This window comes from Cygnus olor, chromosome 2 (genome assembly GCF_009769625.2).
Source record: "Cygnus olor isolate bCygOlo1 chromosome 2, bCygOlo1.pri.v2, whole genome shotgun sequence".
NCBI lineage: Eukaryota > Metazoa > Chordata > Aves > Anseriformes > Anatidae > Cygnus > Cygnus olor.
In genome coordinates this window covers 35,461,795-35,477,460 of record NC_049170.1, presented here as the reverse complement: position 1 = coordinate 35,477,460, position 15,666 = coordinate 35,461,795, and the positions used below count along the sequence as shown (strand labels likewise).

The window sequence follows — 15,666 nt, the reverse complement described above, 5'->3', positions numbered from 1 at the left end:
CCGCCGCCGTCACCTGGGGCCCGTCCCCTCGGCAGGAGGCGAAAATGAGCGAAAAAAAGGTAAAATTGGGACTGCCGGGGAGCTCCCTGCGCAGGCGTGGAGACGAGGTCTGCGGGAGCTGCGGCGTGGGGCTGCTGAGGGGCTCGTACAGAAAGGTGGTTTGGGGGCCTTTTAGCTAAGGGATTAAAAGAAATAGTAATTAGGACCGATAAACCCAATAAATTTTATATATATATATATATATATATATATATATATATATATATCTTTTAGAGGAGGAATGAAATCTCTCCTGAATGTTTATTCCCTCAGGAAATCAAAATACCAGTAATTTTGGTTGGTTTTCACTTTTTTTTTTTTTTTTTTTTTTACCCCAATCACATCTTTGAGAGCTAGATGTTATCCTTTCAAGAGTTCCTTTTTTTTTTTTTTTTTTTTTTTTTTTTAAATAATGACTGATACTGTGTGAAATATTGGAGATGGGCCTGGAAACAGCACTGTGACTTCATGCCCCATCTCTGCAATAGCCCATCCTTGGGTAGTGCAATCAGGCTTCTAAAAAGTAACTAAAGGTAGTGCAGTCTGGCTTCTAAAATCTGCCTTAATGAGCTTAAGGAAATCGTTTCCCTGTGAGAATGTTGGTCTCTTGCTGCTAACGATAAACATGTCTTTTCTGTTCTTCCCCCAGTTCCTCCACCCGCAAAGACAGGGAAGGCTGGAGCGCCTCGTGCCCTTGGAGCTCCCAGACGTGTTTCCCGACATGCGCAGGGAAAGCAGATTTGCAGGCAGCATCTTCCTTGTGAATCGGCAGTCCTGGAAAATGCTTCTGGGTGCTGGAGCAGCGCTGCGCACCTCTGGCCTATGCCAATTTCCAGGGACGTCTGGGGACTTAGCATGGCTCAGGAGCTAGTCCCAACGTACAACTTCTTTGGACCACTGCTCTGGAGCAGAACCAAGATTACTGAAATGGACAGGGGCTGTGTCAGAGCAGCTGCCCTCTGTTACCAGAGAATAGTTCTGCTCACGTACAGTTTACTGCTATAGAGGGAAGGATAAACAAAGTACAAACAGGGCCTTTGAGCTCCTGTTATACACAGACTTAACTTGTAGTCAGGCTTCACGTGTGAGGACCCAGCTAACTGTGTTATCTCTAGGAGTTCCCTTCATTTTTTGCTGACATTTATTCAGAGTAGAGGTGTATCTATTACAGTGATTTTAATTTTGCTTTAAGTGAATGGAATTACTTGAAGCAGCAGAAGCTTGTCAGGAGGAATTCTCTGAATGAATAGGCTAGGAAGGTAAAGCTAAGGTTCTTCCTGTGTGCTGAAATTATTTTAAGAGTAATAAATAAAAGCACCTTAGGGAATATACACTAATTAGAGTGGAAGGTATTACTTTTCTGTTACAACAAGTAGTAAGGGTTTCTACTTCCGAAGTGCTGAAATACTCTTTTCTTATCTATGTGGTGTTAAAGAATCACCAAAGAATCTGAGCAACTTCTCTGATTCTTAAAAAGGAGAAGTGATTTGAATATATGTTTACTTCATTCCTAAATATTGAAAAAGTACGATATTGTCTTAGTCTTTTCATGTAATCTGTGCGTTGATTTTTCCCATAAGATATGAAAATATGAAGCAAGTTCTGGAATTAAAAAAAAGAAAAATTATTAATTTGTTTTGCAGCAGAAAAGCCCAAAATTTTCATCGGATAGGAGCCATTATGCAAAATAGTACAGAAGCGTGTAGAGATCAATATGAACAACAACTTATTCATAATGATGAAGTACAGAGAATTCCAGGAGTGTTAGATAAAGGTGTCTGCATCGACCTTTTTGTTCTGAAACATTTGTCACTTTTGGTTCAACAACGATGGCACTGGAAACCTCCTGTAGTCTATACAGGGCTACAAGTGGCTGCTGGCATCTGTCTGTCCTGTAAAGGTATTTACAGCCAATTTTTGTGAGAGGATGGTGAGAGTTCCAAGGTTGGCCATCAGATTTTGTGGCTGTTACTTACTGCCAGACAGTGTTCTGAGCAACCATTTTGGTTCTGAGAAATGATTGACAAAGAAAGGCCAGATAGAAAAGACAAGTGAAAAAGGAAGACCAAGGCTAGCTGGCAATTAAATAGCTTTCTGCAGGATTGCTAGTGTAAGCTAGTTTTCAGAAGGCAAGTTCTTTTTATACTTTAACATAATGAAGATGATTATCAATGAGATTTATAAATCTCTCCGTTATTTCAGCATATGTGTGAAATAATGCTGCCTCTAAACCACACAATTTTGCCAGCAAAAAATCCCAATTAGATACAGTCACATTTAGCAAACAAAAGATGCACAAGCAAGTGTTCTTAATGAAAAAGGGAAAAAATCATTATGATAGGGAACACATGTCTCTTTCAGAGTTCTGTTCAAGCTTCCAAACTGTTTGTTTATACCATTTCAGTGCTCAATTCCTTTTTAAGGCTTTTTTTTGTTGTTGTGTCCCATTTCAGTGTCATATTGCATTACCTCTTTCTATAAGGGTATGGTGTGCAGATATTTTCCAGGAAAGAAATGAGATAGGAAAACATCAGAACTTAACCAAGATGACTGTTTGCACTGAGCAGCAGAGCATGCATATAAAAGGACCGGCTGCTGATCATCATAGCATCCACATTTTGTGGTTCTGAAGTGGAAGATCTGTCCGAGACCTCCTTGATGAGTTTCTTCAGAGAAGTGTGTTCTTTTGTGGGGGATCTATTTATTTATTTATTTTATAGCTTAATTCACCCACTTGTCGCGCACAGAAAATTTTAGTAATCTCAGTCATCTGCACTGAAATTTCCTATTTTATGTTCTGTTCTCTACTTATTCATGGATGACTGGGGCCATATGCTCCAACTCCTTTCCATTCTTCCTTTTGCCAGCAAAACAGGCTCTCGGTTTGCATTGAGCTATGTAATGCTGTCTGGTGAGAGCTCCAGAGGGACCTGTTGGATATTGCTAGGAGCATCTATGCCTGTGCTACTGCAGGGGAAACAGCTATCAATTCAACAAGCAAAATTTGGGATAATTGCATCTGCTAAATAAAATATTTACAGGAAAGAATCTATTAGTATAAAACATAGCATCCTAGGAAAACATCAGGAAAGTCTGAGAAAACAGGAGGAAAAATAGGGGAAAAAAAGACCAAAAGGACAGGGAAAAGAGAATAAATATACTGAGGAAAGGGATAGAAATGAGAGGTAAGTGGAGTCTTATAAAACTGGTGTAAACAAGGGAAAGCTATGACTTAGGCTAGTTCTGTTGCCGTAACTACGTTTTCTGTGAAGTTCTCATACTATTTTTGCCCAACTGTTTTCACACCAGTGGCGTTGTGCCATGACATGATGCTCAAGAATGCATTTCCACCAAGGTTTCTCTGACAGCTTCCCAGGGATGCAGCTCTGGTGCTGGTGTGAACGGTGGAGGCTTGCTGCTGACATTATCTAACCCGCTGATCTGAGGGGATTTCTCTGTCTACACCTACAGCTTCTTAATGCTGTAATAAACCAATTCCAGTTACTGAAGCGTAAGATGTTTTCTCCCTGCTTCAGACAAACAAGGGGGACTTGATTCTACAATAGCTCTTAAAATGTGCACTGAAATAAAGTACTACCCTGCTATCGTGACATCAGTTCAACTTATTTCAGATTAAAACTGCTACAGCTATGGCAATCCATTGTCTCGGAAGAGCAAACCTAAGTGTGCATCTATGTTAGCGTTTTATTTCAGTTCTGTTACATAGTTTTGAAGCAAATTGGGTTGACATCCTCTCCTCCTCTTTGTCCCGTTTGGTGGAGCATCCCCACGACATGCAGAGGAAATGTTTCACCTGAAATGTAGCAGGAAGCTGTGCTCCAGCCACAAATGGAGTGCCCTGGAAATACAAACCCGACGAAGCAAGCACAGTGTGGAGGCTGGTCTTCCGCTCAAACTAGGGTGCAGTGCAGAGCTCTTCCTGTTGTGTCATCCTGCGTGCTAACACAGGCATCGCCTAAGTCACGCCGTGATTAAAACACCAGTGCTGCTAGCCCCATGTTTATGGCCTCAGCTATTTCACTAGGCTGGGATAAAGCTCAACATAGAAGATGCTGCAGGACTGCTTGGATCCAGACTGCCTGATCACATTATGAAAAAATAATTTCAGATACAAAAGAAAATTACTGAGTTCACAAGTAAGTAGTTCACTTCCTTGAACTAGAGTTAGAAAACAAGCACACAGGGAGCATTGTGGACATAAAAATAAACATGTTTTTAAAACTCCTGTAATCTCCTCTTCGTAGCCAAAGAGGGGAGGTGATCATGCAGCATTAGTCTATGGTGGGATTCTTAAACATTATACTTAGGAAGCCCAAACAAACAATGACAGTAGCTGAGTTAGTGCTTGCAGTTTTAAAAGATGCTTGGTGCTTCGGTGTTGTGGGAGGTGTAAGGGTTAAGAAAAGAGTGAGAAGAAAGAAAGGAGCTCTTCCAATATTTCCTGTTATTTGTTTGTGTTCTACGGTGGAAAACAATTTTCCCCTCAACAATGTTGTCATTTTGTATTTGGCAAGTATTTATTTATTTATTTATTTATTTTGTAGCTTGTTTGCAGTAAAGCATGAAATGAACACATTTGCTGGTACTAGTAGTTTTTAGCCCTTTTCTAGGTGCATGTATAACAGTAAGCAGTTGAATAGATTTAAATACTCATATCCACGAGCACAGCATTCCTTCGAGCAGGTTGGACAGATGTTCTGATACCTAAAGTTGCTGGAGGAATGAAACCCTTAACCTTGGGTTCTCCTTTTTAAGTGAGCGTAGCTAAGGGAGGAGTTTTGATGAAAACAGAACAAGCAAGTCAGTAGTACACTGGAAATTTTAATGTCATTAGCGTAGTAGCTTTAAACTTGATTTTGCAAATGCAGTGCTCTCAGCAGCATCTGCTAAGTTTGCAGTCTCAAAGGTGCCTGCCATAGAAAAACAAAGTCTGCTCAAGCAAAATTGGGTCAGACGGAGGGAGTGAGGAAGGGAAAGAGGGAGGGAGGGAGGGAGGGAGGGAGAGAATTATTAGCATTCACATGGAACATGGACTGTTTATTTTGTTTCAGTTTTTCCCCCTTAAATAATTCCAATTTTCTGTATTATATCTCATGTGAAGACAAGCTAAAATGGAAGGCCTCTGTGTTTCTAGAGTGAGGAGGAAGAAAGGTATCAAATGAGAAGAACAATTAGTGAAAACTGCACGCTATCTTTTCAACTCCAGCAGAAACCAAATGCTTTATTAAAAACTGGAAACCATCAAAAAGAGCTACAATCCATTGCCATCCTTGCTGTTGCAGAGAGTTAGCTGGCCAAACTGCAAGTCTTGCATGATTTTCTGAAGAACAAATAAGCCAGCATGAAATAAACAAGAATATTTTTAAAGGGACTTCTCCTTTACACATTTGATAGCAGCAAAGGAATACAGACTTCCTTTTCCCTTCTCCTTTCTAACTTTGTTTCCTACAAGGTGTTTGTTGATTCCTCGCTTTATTTCTGGCCAATTTTGGTTCTGTTTACTTTTGTTTTTCTAGGTCAGGTTTAACAGATTAACAGAGAATCACTGTATTTATTTGCACAGATCCACCAGGCTGACAAAATCAGCACCCAGAGCAAATGCCTGAGCAACAAAATACACAGCCTTCAAGTCCTGCTTGATACTTAGGACTATTTCAGAGCAGATGATAACGGTGTAAAACAGTGGTTTGCTGGAAGAGTCTCAGGTGCTGTTTTTCCATCGGTAGTTTCTTTCTGGTTCTTTGCTGGCTTCTTCTGAAATAGACGTGTATGGTGGTTGTTCTTGAATAGAAGGATTCTAGATAAGTGTTGTATTTTCTTATTTCCCAGTTTTCCCTCCTACTTCTGGCTCTGTGTACTAGGATGCAAGGCACCAAGGCCAACTCACTGACTGCCCTATTTTCCCTGCCTACACCAGGGACTCAGTAGTCCCTCAGCCTCCGTGGTCAGGGCAGATACAAACATCTCCTTCAGACATTTCAGGTTGAGTACAATTTAATTTGTCCTCTAAAAACACCTGGGCTCCAGTGTCTGTAAAGGCAAAGGACAATTTTATACCTCAAGAGGGAGGCATCTGGGTCAGACTGTCTGTAAATGATAGTTTTTTCTTTTGGCTTAGCCATGAGCCATTGGCCATTTGGTTACCACAGAAACTGCGTGGCACGTGAAAGGTATACGGACTAGGGATGTGGGCTACTCTTCACTCCCCACCATTGTTCTGATACGTTCATAAAAAGAGGTAGAATAAGAACAAACTTGCAATTTTGCCAATCCAAGGATTCTTGGTTAACATTTCGTGTATTTATATCCTTTTTCTTTTTCTTTTGATGGAAAGAAAATTCCCATGCGCCATTTATTTATTTATTCCACATCTGAAAAACCATGACAACATTATCCATCCTTTGTCAGCCTTAGAGGGAGACCTGTTTTGAGCAGATTGTATATGTGTACTTCTAAATGAGCATCTGTTTCATTTGGCAGGTTAATTTTCACCACGCTACGGAAGCCTGTGGAACATGTCTCTCCTACCAACCTCACCCAGAGCCAGAGGAACAGAGGTGGGGCTGACCCGCTGCCATGACTTCTGCAGTGGACTTCCAGGCAGTGTCCATGCAATGACTTGCTAAGACAACTTTTTGTTGCCCACAGGCAAAAGGAGTTGAGAGCAACTAGCAAGGGGAGCCAGGGGAAGCCTGAAGGGAAGCCAATAAAAAGGCCAGGAGGAATGAGTGGTTTCGAGAGGCATTTGGGTCGATGGTTTTTATCCGAGATGAGCACAGACAGTGGGGACCAAGTTGGCAGAGAATATTTTAAGAGAAACTGTAGCAAGGTGGCTACAAATGAAGTTGGAAGTTTAAGAACAGCAAGGTGGGTAATTAGGAGAAGCAGGTTTGGAAACACAAAGACCTGCTGGGCCTGGCATTACTGACAGAACAGTGGTGTTACTGGGGAAGTGACCGCTTTTCATAACAGCTAAAGCATGTACACTTGTTCTAATCACACACAGAGAAGAAAGAACGTTTCCCGCTGGTACTTTGACAGCAAAGGGTCAGGACTTAAATCTGTGTCAAAGACCCAGCAGCTGAACAAGTTACCACACATCAACTGAGTTACAATAACTGGTGTTGGTTCATTGAAATGCCATATCGTACTATCTAATTTAGCAGGAAACAAGAAAGATTTAAGTGAATGCTATCATCTTGCATTCCCTTCTTTGAGATCATGGTCTGTGGGCAGCTTCCACAGCTCAAAGAGCATATTCCTGCTACTTTGCAGGAATTCTTGTGCCATTATCTTCCCTTAGCCCCATTGCACAGTCTACATGGATTTATGCTATTGTACCTGTCATTTGGGGGGCTAACCTTTTACCGGAATAAATACACCAGTACAATTCCTAGTACTAATGTATTATGCTGTTTTGCAGCTATTGCAAATAAATATAACTTACCCTTTTCCTTAGCACAGACATAAGCTTATCTAGTGCCAATTTAATGAAATCTTTGACAAGGTGGTATTGTTTTAGACATACCTGCATAGTTAGAATTGTACAACTCTCATACAGGGGTACTACTCTCATCTGTAGACAAAATCCAGCCCAGCATTTAACATGTCAATGGCTGTCACTTTCAATTATATCAATACCTCGTTGCTGCAAAAAAAAATCTCAAGTACATGTGGGTGAAGCCTACTGAGCCAGCTGATGTTAACCAGAGGAGATGGCAAGCAAAAACGTCTGGTGCTTAGAATCCCCTCTTAACTCTATTTTAGGTTCGTCTCAAGGGGTCTTGTTTAGTCTCTCAGCAGTTAGTCAAGTGTATCAGATACCTGCTGCTGCTCAGCACAGCTACATCAGGCAGGTTTCGCCCTCCTTCTTGACCGTGTACTCTGCACATTTCGGAGGAGTGCATCCATTGCCTTAAAGGCACTGCACCAAATAAATGCATTTTTTTTCAAGTCTGTATGGAATAAGCAGTTATACTCATGTAATATTTAAATTTGTGATAAAATTTACATCATATGCACTAGTATATTTGAAATGGCGTTTTGATTGTCCCATAAACAGACAGAAAACACATTCTAGGGTGCAAGTGGTGCCGAACTGCTGTTGCTTCTTGGCAATCAGCAGACTTAACTTTGTGAGCTGCATGGTTGACTTGCAGCAATATCTCAGCACCCCAAGCAGCTTCTGGCTAGCTATTACCTCATCATGAAGCCATGCATTCAATGGGTCGATTTCCTTCGCCTTGTAAATTTACGATGAAGGAGCAGTGCGCTTTGTGCTACTTTGCATTGATCTATATAAGGTGGTTACTGTGAAATGATCTAAAGTGGGGAATTCAAAGCCCAGCAGGCACTGTGCAACAGTTCCTCATGTAGATACACTTGTTTTACATGACAAATGCTTTTGTTTGCTTTTAACATATTTCACTTCTCATGTGTATTAAGTTAAACCACACAAATGCATACTTATTGCAAAAAAAGTGCTCCCCAAGGGAGGTGTTGCAGAATAGATCCTCTGCTGTAGCTGGTCTGAGCTATTTCCTGTGCAGGCAAGTCCTAGGGTGTACATCGTTACTTTGTCTGCCTTAATGACTTTAATGGGAAGTTTATTCATTATACTGTGTGGCCAAACAAGCTAAGGTCAAAGACTCTGTGACAGATGTGTTGCTTAATTAGATATGCTTTCAAGTAATTGAGGGACTCCTCAGTTTCTGCTTATGCCTAAATTACTTCTTTCTGATTCCAAATTCCAAAATATATATTTTTTATTTTTTTAATTACCTTGTAATCACCAGTGTATCCAGTGTATCAGGGGAACTTCTGTGGTGGAAAGAGTGGTAAGAATTTCCTAGTCAAATAGCTACAAAACCCTTTGGTCTGGCCTTAGGATTAGTTGGTGCAGTAATGTTAGTAAGGAGGATTGCAATGCGTCCTGTCTTCAATCAGCTTGCGACAGGGGATTCCCTCGTGCACTTGCTACAATTTCAAATAAATATTTCCATGCTGCTCTGTGCCGTTCTCACTTCATTAGCACAATTAAGCAAGGAAGTAAGTCTTGTTGCATAGATTTTTTCCCCATAAAGTTGCTGCATTCAAAATAGACACAGGCAGTGAGCAGTCTGTACTGCTGTAATTCAGCAGTTTCAGATAGCAAGTAATACAGAGGATGATAAGGAAGAGCAGGAAGCCTTTAATTGTTTGAATTTCATTTCTCCAGTACTACAAAGTATCTTTTAAGTTCGTAATTGTGTCTTTGAAATGTTCTCCAGTACTGCTGGATTTATGTACATACATTGTCCTCCACAAATTCAAGTTTTAGTACTGCCTTTAACTTCAGTTTTGCCTTTGCAATGCACTGCCTAACAAATCAAATTGCCTCTTAAAAAAAAAAAAAAAAAGCATCTCTTATTTTAAGAGAAGTTAATATCTATCATTTGAAAGAGTGGGGGACTAGGAATTGAGCCTGCAATGGTCTCAGCATTGTAGGGTTTTTGCAATAACCATAAGACATGAGAAATACCCCATATGTCTTTTTTCCACGTAACATCCCCAATATATGCTACAATCACTCCATCCAAATGGGTAAAGCTCCCTCTGCTATTTGCATCATTTTTCTTCAGCCACCCTACTGCATCCTCAGCCTTGCATCAGCAGGTCAGCTCTGTGAGTCCAGTCCAGTATTTACCAGTGGTATTGCAAAAGGATGGGGAATATTTCAGTCAGAACTGTTTCAAGTGCTATTTTAGCACAAGAACTTTCTTGGAAAGAGAGCCATTTATCAATGTGTAATCTTTCAGCCAGTTTGGAATATCTGCATTTTACGGAGGCAACATTTCCAACTGCTAAGACACTTTCCCAAATCTGCTTACCAGCATTTACTGTGGCTGTTTTGTTGTTCTCGCACAGGAAGCAAATGGATTCTCCTAGTGCTCAGCATTGCTACAGAACAGCTACCCTGCAGTCCCCATGTTTGCTGTCTGCTGCTACTCCACAGCTGTCCCAGATGAAATTAAACAGCTCCGGTCTCCTGTCCAAAAGTTCAGTAAAGCCAGTTAGTTGCCAAGGGAGCAAATAGTAAGTTGGATCTCCTAGGACATCACACCACCACCAATGTGAATACCAGCCATGAAACTGGCAGCAAGAATGTAGCCATGGCTGTCACAAAAACCATCTTGAGAAGCTGTTATTTCTCACAAGAATTATTGGTGGTGTAAGCTATTCCATTACAATATCTTCTCTCTGCTAAGGGTTTGTAATATTAATTAACGTTACCTTACGTATTTATTCAAGATTCAAAATGCTGCCATAACTTAAATGTTATCATTTAGTCATTTTTTATCCTAACAATACATTTGGAAGCTTCAGCATGGATGTTGCATGTCTGCCATGGGATAAAGAAAACCGGTATCTCTTTATTCCAACCCTGAACCATAATTAAGCAGTTAATATTGAACACGTAATACTACCTTTATTCCCCAGGCCCAGTTACTTCCCTCTGAATGAACACAACATCCTCTTAATGGAGGCACAAATCTTCACGACAGGAGCTCCGACTGCTGATCTACTGGCAGCGAATTGACTAGCCACTAGAAAGCAGCGAGCAGGATTAGATTCCTGAAGGATGGCCTGGAACCATCTTGAGGGAAGTCACTGTTCGCCTCTGAAATCCCCAGGGCACTGCTTCCCATTCCGTTCTTGGTACTCTCTTGTCCCAAGAGGAGCATCACAAGGAGAAGGCCGTCCAGAAATATCCACTTTCACGATCCCTCTTCTCCAATGGCTGTCCCCGTTACACCACAGTGGACAGGGTACTGGCATCTTCCACCTCTTCAAGGTCGTCCACCAAAACAAGGCCATACACCCGAAGAACTTTTTGGTATTAACGGCTTTCAGAAAGATGGTGCGCAGCGCTTTGGAAACGGCACCGAGACTCTCAGCAGCAAATTCACTGTGGAGCACTGAAACTGGAGAAAGGCTACTTGGTTCATTTGCCCCCAGTCCGGAATATTCCAGTAGGTTGGAAACTGCATCCTGTGGTGCTGTCAAAGGTACAACACTGCAACGCAGCACACGGGCTATGAGTTCTTCGCAGTGGGAAGAACAGACAACTTCACCTCCCAGGCATCATTGCCCTTCTGAGAGGGGAGGAACAGAGTGGGGCAATCTGCTGGTAGAACGCACCAGCCGCGGGTCCCTTTGGCCGTGACACTTTGGGGGAGCCAGCAGTGGGATGGCCGCAGGGTGGCTGCCGCAGGGTGGCTGACTCCCTGCAAGGCTCCAGACACCTTACAGGTCATACACAAGCAGGTGTGCTTGGAGAGCTCCTGTGGTTCCCCATCACGCGTTCCTCAGGGTCTCCCCAGGCAGCACGGGTGCAGGCGCCCCACCTGCTGGAGAGGACAGGGTGCAGGCAGATGCACGACTCAGCCTGGAGTGCCATCTATTGAATCACCAGACACGCTTGCATGCTTAAACCCAGAAGCCGCATCTTGAATCACCCCGCAAGCCAGCATCTCATTCAAAAAAGATATGCTTAACTATTTTTTTTCCCTAATCTGAGGGGAAAGCATACATTTTCTGAGCAGTGATCTGCAGAATACTGACATCCTAGGGTCTGTGACAAAACAACAGAATTTCAAAGGGAAGCCCACGAATTCTGCAGATATGCAACCTCCCAAATATATATATATATATATATTTAAATCTAAGATCTACAGTGTATTATTTTATTAAAGCAATAGCTTTAAACACCTCCACCTGGCTTATTAATACTATAATTATTAACAGTGGAGTGGCACTCAGGTGAATGGAAGGGTTTCATCTGGCTTTTGTTCAGAAATGTCGCATCTTGCCTACGCTACCTGGGCTCAGTGATGGAAGAGGCAAATGGTTTCAGTTCTTTAGCTTCTCAATATATTTAGCGTAAGCAACATTTCGCGGTTCTAAGAAAACCAACATCAAAATTAATTCCCTGTCTTTTGATTGTTATTTTAAAAGGTGGGGAAGTAGTTCAAGCACTCTTTGTATTTCAGATATTACAGAAAAAAAAAATTAGCAGTCTCATTCTGTCCGAGTTTCAGTAATATGCCTTTTCTACATGAAGACAAAACTTTCTGATTGTTGACCAAGGCTCAGAGCTTTTTGAGGAAGATTTTGAAGCAAAAATACATACACATCTCAACTCTGTGCATAACAATGCACCTGAAGGAAACCATTCTGGGGAAGGAGGAATTCGATCCAGAAGCTAACGATGCCTCCCCTGCTTCAGAAAATTGGAGTGATTGGTACATTCAATAAAGAAAAGAAAAGTAACCCTGCCTTCTAGTACAATACCCAGAAGGGCTATCCTTTCACCAGGTAAAAATTCTTTTTGCAGACAGTGCAATGAACGTAAGTACTTGACCACTTACTAAACCATGATCTAATAAAAAATTTCATCGCAATAGGTTATTGCATTCTCCAACACCACACCATCAACACCAGTGTCTTTAGACTTCAGAATATGAGCTCCCAAATGGATGGTGCCATCTGGAGCACTGGGAATCATATCCAATTCTCTCACCATGTAAATGTTAATAAATCCCACAGCACCTTCCAAGGAAGAAAAGCACCCTTCCTTCTTGTACGGGGGTAGATAAATTTCAGGCTCTTTGGGAGAAATGCTTCAGTTTTGCTTTGCATGCACTGCTTTTAGCTTCAACCATTTACCATTTGAAATAAGAGCTCAGAATGTTTCGATAGAAGTCCCTGAAATGGATTTTGGGAGATGTTTTCCATTTGAACTTCAAAAAGCTCTGATGTTACCCAAGTTGACGGCTAGAATCGTCCTAACAGCAGCATGAGCACCGTAAAGCTCAAAGCTTCTGCAACCTCCTCCCAGGTCCTGCTGAGACGCAGGTACCACCAAACACTCGTACCTCATGTGCTGTCGCAACTGAAGTCTGGGAAAACAGCAAAACACTATTAAACTGAAATTGCTTGTAAACAGCATACATTTGAGAAAGATAAAAACAAGTAGTCAGCGTATTCGCTCTGCAAAACGAAGCGCTGTGGCACAGCTCCTCGAGCTACCAGAGATGCATCTTCATAAACCAACAGAAACGCTGCTCTGCTTGGCCCTACAAAGTTTTGGTGCACTTTGGCTTGTAAGGTGCAGTCAGTCTGTGCAGCAGGGTGTTTCATGTGGGGGGAGGCACCTCACAAACTCGGGGGCATCTGGCTCGGCTGTTAGTCTGGGTTGAGAGGCCTCCCTCAGCAGAGCAGACATGTCTTAATGGAATCAGTTCAATGCAAAAGCTGAGTAAAAGGAGGTGGTGTTTGGTGAAGAAATTCCCAACTGAAAATATCAAAGGTAAGGAAAACGCTAGGGATGTTGCAGACAGCTTTTAGAACAGGGAAGGGGGACAATCTTTTAGAGTGCCAGAGCCTAATTTAGGTGAGTAAATAATATGATAAATAATAACTTGCAGTTAAACAAAAAATGTTCTGTTTGCACTTGAAATTACAGCAACTTACATTGAGTCCGAAATGTATATAATCTGTTAAGAAGACTTCAAGCAGTTTTAAAGAGAACTGGATCATGAATCCAGAATTATCACGAAGCATAAAAAATTGGTTTCTGCTGAACTGATAGAATTAACTTGCAATGCTGGTTAACTTATTTTGCATATACTAAGAACATTCATTTTGTTCCATTTAACAGCAGTTCTGTGATTAGTTCATTAAGGAACAAACCAGTCAGAACTAAAAGATGATATTCTTTCCCAGTGAAGAAGTAAGAACTGGGTCATGAGAGGTTGATGCCACAATTAAGTACAATTTAAATTTGGGAAAACCTAGCACTACCTATAAAGAACACATGCTGGTAAAACTCTTCAACTGGAAAACTGATTGAAGTTAAAATTTCTCAACAAGAAAAAATGTGGTTGTGTTTAAATTGAGAGTATTTTCTTCAGTCAGGGAGAGGAGTAGTATAGGAGCAGAGACAACTAAATACAACTTCTTGGGGGGTGTGGGGGATGCTTTGGGGGTGGGTTGTGGGTTTTTGTTTTGTATTGGACAGTAGCATCAACACAGAAGGATCGTGAAAAGACAGCCTGCAATCTTTGTTTCAGTATGAGGAAGGACAATGAGCAGAAACCTCCGCACAACTCACTAACTACAGAAGATATTTCATTTATTTAATCAGTTAATTTTAAATTAATAACATTTGATAATGTCTTTTTGCATATGTACCCAGCACATTCAGCATAATTTTACATAACTTGTAACTTTAAAGTGTTGCATTTCATTACCGTCAAAATGCAGTTTGACACAAATTGAGGGGAAATAAAAAGGAAACATACCAGTCAGCATTTCTACCATCATAATGTAAAAAATTAGATTTCTAAGTGTATAACAAGCCGTATAGTATTTCAACGTGAATACAATGCATTTTTACGGATAGTCAGAAGGAAGAACCAAATATAATGTAAAAGCTGTATCTAGATGCAAAACCACATTTTAAAGGTTACAAATCATTGAGCATCAACCTTTCAACAAAAACCTTTACGTCTACCACTTACAATAACCAATAAATTGACTTTTTAACCTATATTGATTCAAATCAGCAACTTCTTATAAACTTGATATCCACACTTGAAACAATGTAACGAAACTGCAAAGTTCAGACAATCAAACACAAACTTGAAAATAACTACCTTAAGACTCTGAGCTGAAAACCACTTCATACTGAAGAAACAGGCAGGAAAATGCATGCTGCTTTAGGATTCTTGTTTAGTCTGTCTATTTCTCAGACAACTGGGTAAAAAAGCAATGATTTAAGAATCCTATACATGAGGTGTATTAATATTCCTAATAGACACCCCAAAGAATTAAGCCATGAACTCTGTAGAAGACTTGCACATATGACAAATGCAGGGTAATTTGTCAAAGGAAGAGGCAAGAGAAGCTAGCCAAGCAGTGAAATTTATCATTAACTGGAGTAAGGGAACCCCTGCACTAACACAGATAGCAATTTTTTTTCCCACAGCCACAAATAGTGACTGAACTGTGCCCAAATCCAGTAAGAAAAAATCTTGACAAGGCAGTTACATATTAAAAAGGTAATTTAGCATCAGTTCAACCACCCGTGTTTAACTGCAATTAAGTGTTTTACAAGTTTTAATTCACTACGTAAAAGGCTTTTGAAACTACATGACAACAAGTATTTTTAGTCATGATTTATGAAACTGTATCAAAAGAACATCAAGCATAGATTAAATTCCTTCATTTGCTCTTCAAAATACCATGTGAGGTTTCCAGGAATATTTTTATACATTTTTTAAAAAAAACTTTCTAAGAAGGCATACTGAGGGAATCTTAACCATCTCTCCTAGGACTCTGCCAGCAGCACATTACACGATCATTTTAGTCAGAACTCTAAACTAAAAGGAATTCTGAAACAAGGATGGCCATTGAGATACAAAGAGGCAAAGCTCAATGCAAACTCTGCCATAGTAATCAGAACACAAATAAAAGAACAAGCACAGATGAAAGCTAGTGAAGTGGGAATGACAACTGGAAAAAGAGTGGAAAAAGGCAACTTTCCTCCTCCTGAGTTCCCCA

At 40.8% G+C, this 15,666-nt stretch overlaps 1 long non-coding RNA gene across 1 annotated transcript; it reads left to right on the top strand.

Moving 5' to 3' along the window:
- The first annotated feature begins 8 nt into the window (after window positions 1–8).
- LOC121065974 lies at window positions 9–15,163 on the top strand. Its single transcript, XR_005817442.1, has 3 exons — window positions 9–59; window positions 6,541–10,270; window positions 10,540–15,163. It is a non-coding gene; the product is annotated as an uncharacterized LOC121065974 (long non-coding RNA).
- Window positions 15,164–15,666: the final 503 nt, after the last annotated feature.